Consider the following 12,449-nt stretch of genomic DNA (forward strand, 5'->3'; position numbering starts at 1 on the left):
TTCTGCCGTTCCCCAACCGGTATAATCCAGCCAGCCTTTCCCATTCTCTCACAATTAGCTAGTCCAGCCTCTCCCCTCCACTTCTCTCCCTGTTCCTCTGCAGTCTGCTGCACTCGCCGCACCCATCACCGGAGGTCCATGCTCTTTATTCTCCCTGTCTACGGCACCGCCTGTTGCCCCCCCGGGCCAACACACGGATGTTCAACCCTCCCCTGGTCTCCTCTTCTCTGCGGAACCGCATTCTTCAAGGTGCGGATGTCGATCTTTCCTCCCTACTTCTCCCCTCCACTTCTTCTGCTCCTCGTGTCATCGACACCGGCGACATCTCACTCACCTTACATAAACCGGGCCCTCACATCTCCAAAATCCTCTCTGCAGCCGAATTCTCCTTTGCCTTCTCCATCTTCAGGGACGTCATCTGTTCGGTTTTTCCATCACGTCGCCAGGAATTGGACGATTATCTGTCCTTGATTTTGGATATGGCCATCCGTTTCGGTGGCTCTGGTTACTACGAATATCACCGCCTCTTCTCAGCCCGCGCCGCAGCTCGTCTTCAACAGTGGAACCTTGCTACATTCTGGGGCGCCCCGGACCTGGAACTTTATTGCCACGTTTTCGCGGGACGTAGCTCCCTCTCCTGCTCCGCGTGTGGCGGCCCCTCTCACCCTGCTTCTGCTTGCTCCCAGGCTGCCTCCGCTGCCCCTCCGGCCCCCGTCCAACATTCCTCGGCGCGCACCACTCCCGTGCGTCTGTCCTCCTCGGGCGCCCGCGACAGCTTTGGCCGGCCTATCGTTTTTCTCGACGGGCAGATGGTCTGCAACAATTTCAACTACTTGGGTTGTTTTGCTTCCTCCTGTCGAAAGCTGCACGCTTGCTCTCGATGCGGTTTGGCGCACGCTCTCTCCTGCTGCCCAATGCGTCCCCCCAAGTTTGGCCGGAGCTGACTATTACGGTTCCTCTCCACTCCGGTCAACGTACCAGCTCTCGCCGCTAACCTGTCTGCTCACCCTTTCTCAGTTTCCCCACCCGTATTAAGCAGCAACTTCTTTCCCTCCTCGGCCACTTTAATTAGGTTTTCCTTCTTCTACGCTGACGCAGCTTCCAGCTCTTTTGATGTTAAGCTATTCATAGATGCCGCTCCTTTCTCTGGTCGCTTCTGCTTGGCCGGAGAACTTCATGTGCTCTGCCGCGCACCCACGCGATTCTTCTGCGCTCTCCGGACATATATTCGGTCCTTGTCGCTGCCCTCCTTTGGGGACATGAATGGTCAAAAATTTATTCTACTCCACTCTGATCAATCTTGCCGCGGTCCACATCAATAAAAGTTGCTCCAAATCGCCAGAAATCTTGCCTTTTATCCGACGTCTCACTTGGCACTCCATTAAGCATCAGTTCATCACTAAAGCTGTTCACATCTTAGGTCCATTTAATTCTATTGCTGATTCTTTCTCGTTTTCAATTACAGAAATTCAGATTGGCTCCGCATGCAAATGCAACCCAACATCGGTTTTCACAAACTACACTACATCTAACCCCCGTGTGAACTAACTAATCTTCCAAGCTCAACAAACCATCCTTTCAGCCATCCCCCTAGATTCCTCAGATGCTCAGAATTCACTTCCCTTAAAATCTCCCACAACTCCTTCTCACCCCCTAATTTCAGATCTCATCATCCTTGACTCATATACTCTTACTTTCAAGATCAAACGAAGCAAACTGACCAAATTGGCAAAAAACACGATCCTCCATCTATTCAAACTTGACTCACCCCTCAGCCTGTACGAACCACTCGTCCACCACTTAAATCTCCGCCTCTCTCAACAAGCATCACCTTTAGATCCTCTTTTCACAACGGAATCTAGTAGTATAATCTCAAAGCACCGGTTCCAACACATCTCCGTCGCATCCTTTCTCTCAGTAGTTACTCACCAGACCAATTCTCCTCCCACTCAGTTCGCATCGTGCAGCATCCAACGCCTCCAGACAAGGAATCTCCGAGCACACCGGTGGTCTTTCCAAGCTTATAACCTATACATCCGTTCCCAACCAGACGATTTGAGACAGGCTCATTCCAAACTAGCTTCCACACAAGCTCAAATTTTGGGGATATAACTGCACGCTTCTTCAAGCACGCAGTCCAGAACTCCAGCCCAAATTTCCCTGAGTTCCCTCCCCTTTTTCCTTCTTCTTTCTCTACTTCTTTAGGCGTGGTCCGCACTTAGCAAAATTATGTTATGCAATAACATCCGTATCAATCAACCGTCCTATAAATACCTCCCCTAACTAACCTCTTGTGACGAAAGTTCGCAACCCACCTCCTCCCCAACAACCCCCTTTTTTCTACTCTTCCACTTCTTATTAAATAAAAAGGGGGGGGGGGGGATATAACTGCACGCTTCTTCAAGCACGCAGTTCAGAACTCCAGCCCAAATTTGCCTGAGTTCCCTCCCCTTTTTCCTTCTTCTTTAGGCGTGGTCCGCACTTAGCAAAAAAACATTGCTGCATGTTTGAAATTTGCGAAAGAGAAGCTGGATGTTGCATAACAGTACTGGCTAAATATACTGTGAACAGATAAATCCAAAATTGAGTTGTTTGGAAGGAACACACAACGCTGTGTGTGGAGAAAATAGGCTCAGCACACCATCATCAAAATCTCATCCCAACTGTGAAATATGATGGAGGGGCATCATATTTTGGGGCTGCTTTTCTGCCTCAAGGCCTGGACAGATTGCCGTCATCAACGGAAAAATTCATTCCCAAGTTTACCAAGACATTTTGCAGGAAAACTTAAGACCATCTGTCCACTAACTGAAGCTCAACAGAGGATGGATGATGCAACAGACCCAAAACATAAAAGTAAATCATTAACTGAATGGCTTCAACATTAGAAAATACACCTTCTGGAGAGTCCTGACCTCAACCCATTTGAGATGCTGTGGCATCATGACCTCAAGAGAGCGATTCACACCAGATAGCTCAAGAATATTGCTGAACTGAAACAGTTTAGTAAAGAGGAATGTTCTAAAATTCCTGTTGACCGTTCCTTCTCCTGATCGTTGAGGTTATTGCTGCCAAAGGGGGGTCAAGCAGTTATTAAATCCAAAGGTTCACATACTTTCGCCCCCCTTACTGTGAATGTTAACATGTAAACCATGAAAACATATATTTTTTGTGTGGTATTAGTTTAAGCAGACAGTGTTTGTCTATTGTTGTGACTTAGCTGAAGATCAGAACACATTTAATGACCAATTTATGCAGAAAATCAAGTAATCCTAAAGGGTTCACATACTTTTTCTTGCAACTGTACATACAAAGTCTTAGATCTTTGAGTTCAGCTCATAAAAAATGGGAGCAAACTTTTTATATTTTTGCTCAGTGTATATTAATAAATTAAATGAAGTTGAGCAGATAAAACATAACATATATTGTCTTCAGACTGTCTGCAATTAAAGTTCCAAAATATGCAACTTATTTTCAGTAGTAAATTATAAAATGATCAGGCTGAGTTTCCTTAATATGTGGCAGCTCTTCTCAGCAGGGCTTCAGTCCGCATGTTCCTATTTTAAGTGTGCAGTCCGTCCCGGATATTTGTGTCAGTTTTGTCCTCTGTCTCCTATGGAAGCCCATTTCCGCCACCTGAAGAAAAAAAAACGTCTTCAACTAAGTCATAATTATGAGATAGAAAAGTCATAATTATGGGATAGTAAGTCATAATTATGAGATAGTAAGTCATAATTATGAGATAGTAAGTCATAATTATGAGATACTAAGTCATAATTATGAGATAGTACGTCATAATTATGACATAAAAAAGTCATAATTATGAGATAGTAAGTCATATTTATGAGATAAAAAGTCATAATTATGAGATACTAAGTCATAATTATGAGATAGAAAGTCATAATTATGAGATAGAAAGTCATAATTATGAGATGACTTTTTATCTCATAATTATGACTTAGTATCTCATAATTATGACTTACTATCTCATAATTATGACTTACTATCCCATAATTATGACTTTTCTATCTCATAATTATGACTTAGTTGAGGACGTTTTTTTTTTCTTCAGGTGGCGGAAATGGGCTTCCATAGTCTCCACCTGCTGCACAACAACTATTGATCGGTGGCACAGAACAGAAGCTAGCTATCAGGGCTGGTTCAGTTAAACCTCAGCTGCTACACAGCCTAAAAAGCCTCAGCATGTCTCAGAAAAGCTCAGAGGCCAAAGAAGGAATAGAACAAGAATGAATACTGGCAGTGAGTTTGAAAGTTGGAGACTTATAGCTCAGACAGACTACAAGACCGACCCAGAGCTGCTACTTTTCTCCTGAACAGGTAAGCTAACTGGCTAGCTGATTCAGTCAGGTAATATATCACCACCACTAGATGTGCTTACTAGGGACTGGTGTTTAATTTCATTTAAAAATTGAGTGTTCACATTCATATCAGTGATCTGTGAGCAGCTGGGATAAAAAAGCAGAGGATATCTGAGAGATAGATATTGTCATTTATCGCTATGTCTTTGCTGTGAAGATGCTTGAAGATAAGGAAGAAGACACCACAGACACTGACTTAGGTGTAATACAATTATTTATTACAAAGACTTAGACAATATCTTCAAGGCGGTCCTAGGCCAGTTCTGGAGAGAGATGTTGCCCAATTCAATGTTCCCTGCTCTCTCCTGTCCCCAGACTTGAGGACCTGTTTAAATAGGGTGATATGGTATACAGGTCCTTCTCAAAAAATTAGCATATTGTGATAAAGTTAATTATTTTCTGTAATGTACTGATGAACATTGGACTTTCATATATTTCAGATTTATCACACACAACTGAAATAATTCAAGCCTTTTATTGTTTTAATTTTGATGATTTTGGATCTCCAAAAATTAGCATATTTCATCCGACCAATGTGAGAAAAGTGTTTTTAATACAAAAAAGTCAACCTTCAAATAATTATGTTCAGTTATGCACTCAATACTTGGTCGGGAATCATTCTGCAGAAATGACTGCTTCCATGCAGCGTGGCATGGAGGCAATCAGCCTGTGGCACTGCTGCTGTGGCACTGTGATATGGAGGCCCAGGATGCTTCGATAGCGGCCTTAAGCTCATCCAGAGTGTTGGGTCTTGCGTCTCTCAACTTTCTCTTCACAATATCCCACGGATTCTCTATGGGGTTCAGGTCAGGAGAGTTGGCAGGCCAATTGAGCACAGTAATACCATGGACAGTAAACCATTTACCAGTGGTTTTGGCACTGTGAGCAGGTGCCAGGTATGACATGCAAAAATTAAGCAACAGTCCAGTGCTGCTTCTCTGTAGCTCAGGTCAGGCGCTTCTGCCGCTGTTTCTGGTTCAAAAGTGGCTTGACCTGAGGAATGCGGCACCTGTAGCCCATTTCCTGCACACGCCTTCTGGACAGCAGTCAGGTCGGCAGTCTTAGCCATGATTGCGGTTTTGAGTAATGAACCAGGCTGGGAGTTTTTAAAAGCCTCAGGAATCTTTTGCAGGTGTTTAGAGTTAATTTGTTGTGAGATAGGAATTTGGGGTTTTCATGAGCTGTATGCCAAAATCATCAGTATTAAAACAATAAAAGATCTGAAATATTTCAGTTGGTATGCAATGAATCTAAAATATATGAAAGTTTAATTTTATCATTTCATTATGAAAAGAATGAACTTTATCACAATATGCTCATTTTTTGAGAAGGACCTGTACATCTGGAACAGAGGTGGAAAAAGTACTGAAAAGTGGTAATTAAGCAAAATTACTGTTACTTTGCTAAAGTTCCTCTCAAGTAAAAATAAAAGTACCCATCTAAAAATATAGTTGAATAAAAATAAAAAATGTACTTAATTTAAAATGTACTTTTAAATAGTTACATAGTTACTTTTAATTATTTTATGTAAAAAAAGTACAACAAAACATATATTAAATCGTTTTAAATGAACTATTATTCCACATAATAATTTGGACCTTTCAGGCAGTATTTGTTCAGACCAGCCCATAAAACATTTTCAAGAACAAGTAGCATAGTTTTCTATGATCCATTTTTTTACGGTTAAAAAGTTATGGTCATATAGGTGACTATAAACTATTTTTATAGTTTTACAGGACATTATTATTTTATTATTTCAGTTCATTATGCCATTGCTATGCTTTTACTGCTATTAACATGTTTTTTTAACATTCAAGCAGATTGTTTAATGTTCTCAATAAAAACTTAAGGAATTATCATTAAAAACATGAAATCAAACAAAAAACAATGTTGGTCGGCGCATGCGCAGTGTCGTAAAGAAGCACATATGGTAGCATAACTCGACATTGCACTCGACAAAGTTTAGCTGCGCTGCTATGGACAACAAAACTCAGCGCAAACTATGTGTGATAAAATCAGCAGAACACAAACACAGCAAAGCATTTTTCTCACCACCAAGACTTTCAGAAAGATAAACTCAGTTTGTGGACGCAGGTTAAGGTTTAATGTCTAAAAGGGATTAATGTAAACCATGATCATAAGCTAAGGTATTTAGGTTATATTCACCTCAATGGCATGTTAACATCACACAGACAGACACATTTCATACAGCTTTTAGTGATTTTTATATACTATTAAATTAGGTGTAAGTACACATTAGAAACAAGGGTGTCAAAAGTATTCACATTCATTACTCAAGTAGAAGAATAGATACTGGGGTTTAAAAATACTTTGGTAGAAGTTGAAGTATCAACCCAAACCTTTTATTTAAATAAAAGTATACAATTACTGCTCTTAAAACTACTTAAAGTATAAAAGTAAAAGTAATAAAAGGGGAAAAATTACCTTTTACCAGGGGCCTATAGTGCACTACCCCCGATGACTAGATGACTACAAGAACTGAAATGGTGCTAAAAAAAAGTCTTCAGAGATTCTGAGGGATGTTATGAAAATCTTTTTCAGCCTCATACCTGTCCTTACTACATGCTTTACCAACCAGCTGTAGACTGTAACTTTGCACAATGAACTTACAAATATTGCATATAGAACCAGTCAAAAGTTTAGACACATTCAATTCTCTTTTTTTTCTACATTTGATGCAGATTAATATTAAAGCTATGAAATCTATGGCATATGAATTTACAGAGTTATGCAGTAAACAAAACCTTTTTTTTTATAAGTAAGCTCCAAGGCTACTTTTACCAATTTCTGCCTGAAAATACATACCCAAATTTCAAAGCTTTTTACACTAACATTAAATTATTCAGAGAATTTTAATTTTATCAATTAATATTACAAAATGAACTGAAAACACTTAAAAATATACAATTGAACATGTAATATTCAAAATATGGTAAAAGCAAGAAAAGAATACAGGTGCTTTTCAGATTTTAAATTTTAAGATTAAATATTTATACGTGTGTTTATATAAGTGTTTTACAGTTGTTTATTTAGCTACAAGGTTTTTACATTCACCATGTAAAATTATAAACTGGTTCACTGGTTAGATATTATAGTGATCTGCTCCTGGGATATTCCTTTCTTTCTCCAAAGGACTGGAAACTTTATAAGAACAAAAACTACTAATTGTATAACTAATTTTGCAGTAAAGAATGTGTTTCTGTATTCTATATATCTGCTCAGTGACAGTGTCGGGTTACAGACCCCGCCCCAGCTCTGTCTCCGCCTAAATATGCAAATTATAAGTAATATTTTTAATAAATAGGCATATTTTGCCGTAAATGTTTATTTATTAAGGAAATACAGCTTAATAGTCTAGACAGTTGAAAACCAGAGATTCTAAGCTTTAATATATTGCATATTGTGTGTGTATATATTGAGAAAAGATGTTGTTTCAACGTCTCTTTCTTTAGTGCCGGCGTACTGTCAGCAAGCTTTCTGACAGTTTTTTAATACTGTCGGCATACTGTCAGCAAGCTCCCTGTCAGTTTTTAATACTGGCGGCGTACTGTCAGCAAGCTCCCTGTCAGTTTTTAATACTGGCGGCGTACTGTCAGCAAGCTCCCTGTCAGTTTTTAATACTGCCGGCGTACTGTCAGCAAGCTTTCTGACAGTTTTTAATACTGCCGGCGTACTGTCAGCAAGCTCCCTGACCGTTTTTAATACTGCCGGCGTACTGTCAGCAAGCTCCCTGTCAGTTTTTAATACTGTCGGCATACTGTCAGCAAGCTCCCTGTCAGTTTTTAATACTGTCAGCAAGCTCCCTGTCAGTTTTTAATACTGGCGGCGTACTGTCAGCAAGCTCCCTGTCAGTTTTTAATACTGCCGGCGTACTGTCAGCAAGCTTTCTGACAGTTTAATACTGTCGGCGTACTGTCAGCAAGCTTTCTGACAGTTTAATACTGCCGGCGTACTGTCAGCAAGCTCCCTGTCAGTTTTTAATACTGTCGGCGTACTGTCAGCAAGCTCCCTGACCGTTTTTAATACTGCCGGCGTACTGTCAGCAAGCTCCCTGTCAGTTTTTAATACTGTCGGCGTACTGTCAGCAAGCTTTCTGACAGTTTTTAATACTGCCGGCGTACTGTCAGCAAGCTTTCTGACAGTTTTTAATACTGCCGGTGTACTGTCAGCAAGCTCCCTGACCGTTTTTAATACTGCCGGCGTACTGTCAGCAAGCTCCCTGTCAGTTTTTAATACTGCCGGCGTACTGTCAGCAAGCTTTCTGACCGTTTTTAATACTGCCGACGTACTGTCAGCAAGCTCCCTGTCAGTTTTTAATACTGCCGACGTACTGTCAGCAAGCTCCCTGTCAGTTTTTAATACTGCCGGTGTACTGTCAGCAAGCTTTCTGACCGTTTTTAATACTGCCGACGTACTGTCAGCAAGCTCCCTGTCAGTTTTTAATACTGCCGGCGTACTGTCAGCAAGCTTTCTGACCGTTTTTAATACTGCCGACGTACTGTCAGCAAGCTCCCTGTCAGTTTTTAATACTGGCGGCGTACTGTCAGCAAGCTCCCTGTCAGTTTTTAATACTGCCGGTGTACTGTCAGCAAGCTCCCTGTCAGTTTTTAATTCTGCCGGCGTACTGTCAGCAAGCTCCCTGTCAGTTTTTAATACTGCCGGTGTACTGTCAGCAAGCTTTCTGACCGTTTTTAATACTGCCGGTGTACTGTCAGCAAGCTCCCTGTCAGTTTTTAATACTGCCGGTGTACTGTCAGCAAGCTTTCTGACAGTTTAATACTGTCGGCGTACTGTCAGCAAGCTCCCTGTCAGTTTTTAATACTGCCGGTGTACTGTCAGCAAGCTCCCTGTCAGTTTTTAATACTGCCGGCGTACTGTCAGCAAGCTCCCTGTCAGTTTTTAATACTGCCGGCGTACTGTCAGCAAGCTTTCTGACAGTTTAATACTGTCGGCGTACTGTCAGCAAGCTCCCTGTCAGTTTTTAATACTGCCGACGTACTGTCAGCAAGCTCCCTGTCAGTTTTTAATACTGCCGACGTACTGTCAGCAAGCTCCCTGTCAGTTTTTAATACTGTCGGCATACTGTCAGCAAGCTCCCTGTCAGTTTTTAATACTGCCGACGTACTGTCAGCAAGCTCCCTGTCAGTTTTTAATACTGCCGGTGTACTGTCAGCAAGCTTTCTGACCGTTTTTAATACTGCCGACGTACTGTCAGCAAGCTCCCTGTCAGTTTTTAATACTGCCGGCGTACTGTCAGCAAGCTTTCTGACAGTTTAATACTGTCGGCGTACTGTCAGCAAGCTCCCTGTCAGTTTTTAATACTGCCGGTGTACTGTCAGCAAGCTTTCTGACAGTTTTTAATACTGTCGGCGTACTGTCAGCAAGCTTTCTGACAGTTTAATACTGGCGGCGTACTGTCAGCAAGCTTTCTGACAGTTTTTAATACTGCCGGTGTACTGTCAGCAAGCTTTCTGACAGTTTTTAATACTGTCGGCATACTGTCAGCAAGCTTTCTGACAGTTTTTTAATACTGCCGGCGTACTGTCAGCAAGCTTCCTGACAGTTTTTAATACTGCCGGCATACTGTCAGCATGCTGTTGGGTGACGTCACGAAGACCCACCACTGCCGCCCGTCTCCCATCAGGCAGAGATCCAACCCCCTCTTGACTCGACTGAGCTCATCTACAGACTCGGCTGAGATCAGCTACAGCTCAGCTACAGATTCACCCCAGCACAGCTATATACTCAGCTCAGCTACAGATTTACTCCAGCTCAGCTATAAACTCAGCTCAGCTACAGAATCACTTCAGCTTAGCTATACACTCAACTTAGCTATAGATTCACCTCAGCTAAGCTGAGCTACATAATCAATTCAGCTCAACTATAGACTCAACTCAACTACAGATTCACCTCAGCTCAGCTACAGACTCAGCCCAGCTATAGGCTCAGCTCAGCTATAAACTTAGCTCAGCTCAGCTTCAGAGTAAGCTCAGCTTAGCTCAGCTACAGATTTACCTCAACTCAGCTCAGCTCAGCTATAGACTCACCTCAGCTACAGACTCACCTCAGCTCAGCTATAGACTCAGTTTAGCTATAGAATGACCTCAGCTCAGCTATAGGCTCACCTCAACTCAGATACATAAACAATTCAGCTCAGCTATAGGCTCACCTCAGCTATAGACTTTCCTCAGCTCAGCTATAGACAAAGCTCAGCTCAGCGACAGATTCACCTCAGCTAGAGACTCACCTCAGCTAAGCTCAGCTCGACTCAGTTCAGCTACAGACTCAGCTCCGCTCAGCTACAGATGTGGCTCAGCTCAGCTATAGACTCAGCTCAGCTACACAGCAAAAACACCAGTGTTATATCAAATGTGCAAGTGTTAATTTGAACTCTTTTGAAGTGTTTATATAATTCTTACTGGGCTAGAGTTAATTCAACACAGTCAACAGTATTAGAAATGTAACTCAATTTCAGTGTTGATCTGTTAACTCTCCTAGTGTTAAAAGATAAACTCAGAGTTTTTACACTCCCTCAGTGTTGATTCTATCTTCTTTAGAGTTAAATTAAAAACTCTACAGAGTGTAATTTTTACTCTCCATCAGTGTTGGTTCAATCTTCTCTAGAGTTTAAAAAAATCACCACATGATACTGAAAAATGTTTAATCTGTTTTATTAACCAGATTCTTTTTTTGCATAAAAACATTTGTTTGAGGGTAAAAATACATACACACAAATATATTCAAGAAAGTTTGAATAAATCTGAAATTCATTTAAACAGTGACTAAAACAAACAAAAGTGTGGCATCATATACATGCCATCATCTGGTCCATAAGCACACTGAAGGTTGAACGGCTTATAACACCGCAAACTTGAAACTTTAACAACAGTTTCTGTATCCTCACCATTAGAAACTCTAAATGCGTGGCAATGCTCACTGAAGTGTTCTGTTATCAATGAATCAACTGTAAAATAAATATGATCATGTACTAAGAGAATATTTGTGATTTTTGAGAACACTGGAAGTTCATGCTTTATCTTATTGCAAACAATCAGCCCTGCTCTGTATTCTGTACCATCAATCTGAACCCAGTTTGTAAAATAGATACTTTCACTGACAGGAATTTCTAGCTCTTTGGCAAGCTCTTTACCCTCAATATTATCTGAAAGACAAAAGAGAGACATGGGCCCACACTCTCTACGTTGCAACCTTAATGTGTCCCAATGATAGTCAATTGACAATTGGTGTTTTTTGGCAAGATATTTTGTAATATTCTTAAAGTTTGTCAGTGTGTTCTTAAAAAGCTTATACTTTGCCTCAAATCTCATACTCCATGTGTGTAAAAGAGGACCTATCTTTCTTATACACGAAGGGTAGTGCATCATAAAATTATGCTTTGGTATTAATCTTCGATCGGGGTACAACACTGTAAAAAGCTGATGGTGTTCGCAAATTAAGTGTTTAAGTGCTACAGTCATTCCATATGTCAGATTTGGTGAAAAAATAATGTTCATTATTTGCAACAATAGAAGCAGAAGGCTCCAGTTTCGATTCTCTGGTGGTACTACATCTCCAAAGATTAACAGAGTGTTTCTAACAAGGCACAGAGTTTGAATTGAATTTAGTCCTAAACTGTTTCCATTGCTCTCTAAATTCACATTTGTTGGGAGGTTTTTACGTTCAAGGTATCCATAGTCAAATGAATAGATTCGTGAAGGCAGATCTTGCTTTGAGATAAAATTCTCAGTCAAATACTGAACAATAACTTGAGCTCATACTGAGCCACTCCTTCAAGAACATCATGCATTATATCAAATGAAATATTGTTGCACACATGGAAAAACTGCAATGTGTTCAATGACGAATCTCTTTTGACACCATACACAAAGTTGTGGGTTTGACCGAACAGTTTCACAATGCATCACAATGCTCAAACTTGCCTTTTAAGGTCTGAAATCAAAGGCTGTAAAATCAGATCAAATCCATATTTCTTTAGGTCTTGGCAGTGAAACAGACACACTAAATGTATATTTAGGACTGCAGAATTGA

The sequence above is a fragment of the Astyanax mexicanus genome, chromosome 6 (assembly GCF_023375975.1).
Source record: "Astyanax mexicanus isolate ESR-SI-001 chromosome 6, AstMex3_surface, whole genome shotgun sequence".
Classification (NCBI taxonomy): Eukaryota; Metazoa; Chordata; class Actinopteri; order Characiformes; family Acestrorhamphidae; genus Astyanax; species Astyanax mexicanus.